The following is a 4,695-nucleotide window of genomic DNA, read 5'->3' on the forward strand; positions in this document are numbered from 1 at the left end:
ACTGAAAATTAAAGCAAGGTGTGCTGTTCCCCTTGTAAAGAGTTTTTATAGATGGGTATCTGCTGCATATGTCCCAGCTTCAGATATGAGAGTAGCATATTTTCCAGTGTCTGTAACTCAGTGGTTTCTCATTTCTCTCAAATGCTGATTCTCAAATTGATCTGCTTAAACTTAAATTTATGTCAAATGTATTGTTCAAATCTACCTCACTACGGAATGAGTTGAAAAAAATTTGTTGAAGGACTTTTCCTGCATCACCTCCCCACTTCCATTTAAATTTTTTTTTTTTTACTTTTATTCACCAAGGATGCATTAAATTGATCAAAAATGACAGTAAAGACATTTATAAGGTTACAAACGATTTCTCTTTTCAGATAATGTTCTTTTTAACTTTCTATTCAAAGAATCCTGATAAAAATCAGTTTCCACAAAAATATTAAGCAACACCATTTTTTAAACATTGATGATATACTAAAAAATATTTATTGAAATCAAGTTCAGCTTTGGCGTCACAGGAATAAATTATATTTTAAAATAGATTAAAATAGAAAACAGTTATTTTAAATTGTAATAATATTCACAATATAAAAAAAATTACGGTATTTTTTAAAAAATTTTTGATCAAATACATGCATTCTTGGTGAACGAAAGACATCTTTCAAAAACATTAAAAAATCTTACCTACCCCCAAACTTCTGAATGGTATAGTGGAAACTTAATTAAAAACAACAAAAATAATTGTTAAGAAATACATAACACACAGGCTTCCATTGGTTATACATGATACTGTTTTTTTTGTTTTTTTTTTTTGATGAAGATGAAAAACCTGTTCGATGTTTTATCAAATGAAGCAAAAACAACCCTTGGATTCATTTATACCAGTTCTTTCATTTAACATCCTTTTACATGATCGCAAATCAAATTATAATTCAGCCGTGGAATTGCCTTACCTCAAAAATCACCTCAGGAGGTTGTTCATGTTTGTGATTTCACACCTGTAGCTCATTTCTAATGGGTTTAAATGATGGTGTTACAATTCGCCATGTGTTACAACACTCCTCACTTTTAAGTAGGGGAAGAATGAATCAGCCACAGAGCTGAAGATGATCTCTCTTAGGCCTCATCTGCAACAGTCTAATCAAGAATTTGAGAACAATGCTGTGAGGATGTTAATTAGATAAACATCCTTGAGAAGAAATGGAGAGGTCCAGCTGGAGTCCTGACACACTGGATTTGCTTTCTATTCCACTGTTTCCATAGGGTCATACACTCAAATCATAACATATTTTCACCAAATAAGACATATTCAATATGCAACCTTATACCCAGTCAATCAACAACATATTTCCTATCTGTTAAGAATTCAATCTCCGTTCACTATTGATTTTTTGTGGGGAAAAAACAAACATTAGTTACTAATGTGGAACTCAAATAAGCACAGCAGAAAGTTCTGCAGAAATGACAGGAAATGCGTTTACTGGAAATAAAATTATAAATGAGGTTTACTGTGAAGAGATGACTTGGGGTTTACCTGTGTCACCACCCGCTGAGAGCCCATGCAGAGAAAAAGCAAAGACCCTGGTCCAAATGCACTCTTTCTCTCTCTCTCTTCAGCTCTGCTTGTGGAAAATGGACCATTCGTCACGCTCATTGCTGCATTTGGAAATAACAGGGTATTTTCCCTCTCGTTGCTACTGTTGGATGAAATCTTTTGGGCATGTTGAACATTGGCTGCACCCCATGGGTGTTTGGATTTTTTATGCCTCCTTAAATTCTGGAGACTGACTGACTTTTCTTCCCCAAGCCAACTATATACATTACATTAAAGATAGATTGATATTTTTTTTTCTTCAATTTTCCAAATGATTATTTTAATGATATTTTGATTAATTTGATTATCTACTTTGTACATTACTTATTAATGTATTTAAGATAAAAGGATTATTCAAAAATAATTTACGGAGCAGCCCAAGTCATACCAGCAGAAAAAAAAAAATACCACCCATATCAAATAACTATCCCATCAAACAACTGACACACATGCAAAGCTCTGGCAGGGTTACAAATCAGCTGTCATTCAATCCGAGCCATTTGGAATTCCGATCGAATCCGCTAAGCATGCTTTGGAAAAGATGACAAACTGTCACACGACATTAGATGAATTGAAACCCAATTGAAGCGTTCGACTTACTCTGAACAGAACTGACCAACTGGCATAAGTGATTTACCACAGTCTCTCAGTCTGATTTGGACATGTGTATCAAATCAAGACATTTAATACCTCAAAATGCTATTGATCATTGGGCAACTTGAGTAGAATAACTTGGCCTGCTCCTTTCTTCTGATTTAATAATAGCTATAGACTGTAATTAATACCAGGCTGGGATGAGATGGTACTGCAGGACAGAAGAAGATGAAGAGATGTTTTAATGACGACTCATACGAACTGTATCTCACACTCACATTATATCTATAGATCTAACCCTCATCTAATCTTCCTGGAATGATTTTTTGATTTTATCCACTAGGTGGCGCTGGGATATTGCTCAGGCCTCAGAAGAACATCCATATGCCCATCACTATATGACACATCCATTTCCACTAAAACCACTGAGAGGCAGACAGAGGGAGTGAGGGAGATGTCTTAGAGAGCCATAAATGCAACACTGCGCGTAAAAATGCGAAACACCTGCGAGCAACATGCTTAGCGCTACGACCTGCCAGGATGTGATCAAACATGGCAGACCATGAGCTAACTGTAAGATGTAAGAGGCGAGTGAAAGCACCCTTGCCCCTCCTCACTCTCTTTTTTATGAAGGCAGAAATGAGGGGTGTCCAAAAACATTAAACCGGCAGAAATACTTTCACAGCAAGCAGGTTATTTATATGTCTGATGTGATGTCATGAATGAACATCACTTTCTTTCTCTCAGTTGAGGATTCGAGCTACAATGCCAGAGATGTTTAAAAGTAGCACTCAAAACAGCTTCAGATGAAGGATAGTAATAATAATCACATGCTATTTTGGAAGTAACAAGCATAAATAAATTTGATTCCTTCCAAAAGGCTCTGAAGGATGTTGAATTCATATTTCTTCTGTCTCACCTCAAGAAACCCTCCCATTTTTGTGACTTCAATGCAAGAAAGAGAGAACGAACGAAAGAAAGAGAGCTCGTAACTCACAGAGAGAGACGAAGAGATTACTCTAACATGTGTCTTCCCTTCATCTCTCCATTCCTCAGAATACTGCTGTTTCCCATCCAAGCACAGCTGCACACATTTACAGTTATATATATATATAGAGCGAGAGAGATGGGGAAGTACCACACTCGTTTAGTGATCCAATCTTTCCTCTCTCTTGTGCCGTCTCTGTTGAGGGACTTCCCAAAAGAATTTTTAGGAGAAGTGGACACATGATGGTCAACAGAGTAGAGGAAAACGTCTAACTTGCTTTTGATTTACTTGTTCTGTTCGTGTTTAAAATGATCATTCACATACAAAGTAAGCACATATTGACGGCATTGGATCTGTATATAGTGCGTGTGTGTTACTAAACCATTCTGTCTCCAAGCAGCTGCAGCCAATATACACTTTTCAAAGAGACTTTTGTTTTACATATCTGCTTTTCTTTTAACTAGCCTATAGCATTTTAAAGGAACAGTTCAACCAAATAATGTCGTTCCAAACCCGATTTTTTTCCATGCAACTACAATTTTTAAACACTTCTTTCCACGCAAATAATGTAATGTATCGAGACTTCCAAGCTTGAAAAAGGACACAAAACTCCATAAAAGTATCATAACAGTATAGTCCACGTGACTTCATCTTAAAGCCATATGATTGTTTTGTGTGTAGAACAAACTGAAAATCTTCACTGAAAGTCTTGACATCCATCTTTAAACATTCATTAGAGTTCATGGAATCTCCGATTCGTGAATTAATCTTTCTTTTCAATCAGATTTCACCCAGAATCTAAACTTCTGCCATCATTTACTCACCCTCATTTAATTTCTTCTGTGGAACATAAAATGTATATATTTTATTGTCCATATAATGAAAGTTAATGGTCACCAAAACAGTTGGTTTGGTTACCAACATTCTTTAAAATATCTCTTTTTGTGTTCAACAGAAGAAACAAAATCAAACTGGTCTGGAACAAAATCAGGGTTAGTAAATGATGACAGAATTTTCATTTTGGGGTGAACGTTGAATGATCAAGTCAAGTTTAACTCACTGATTCAATTATCTGTTTCTTACGTTAAGCTATTGACTTGAATACTTGAAATATAGTGCACAAGCTGTATGCATTACTTTCACGTTACTTTTCTACTACTTTTATGGTGCTTTTGCATCTGTGGCTTCAGTCAAAATTTGTAATTGCTTTAACTTTAACATTTCTCCTCCACAGAAAAAAAAGTTACATTGGTTTGGAACGACAACACACCTTAATTATCTCTGTTTATCGCTTTCTCGCCATAACAACCCAAATAATAAGAGCATCAGCGCCTCTCATATCGTCCTTGAACTAAGGTGACATCATGGCAGAGTCTGTTGTGTGTTGATTACAGTGACTCATGGCTGTCCTCTGAACCCCCCGCAGTGAATCCTGTCTTAGTGGCAGCACTCTAGACTATTGGTCTTCTCTGAAGAAAGGAGCATGAGATCATGCTTGTTTTTAAAGGACAATGCCATTTTA

Source organism: Leuciscus leuciscus, assembly GCF_965113295.1.
Source record: "Leuciscus leuciscus genome assembly, chromosome: 22".
In the NCBI taxonomy this organism is placed as follows: Eukaryota; Metazoa; Chordata; class Actinopteri; order Cypriniformes; family Leuciscidae; genus Leuciscus; species Leuciscus leuciscus.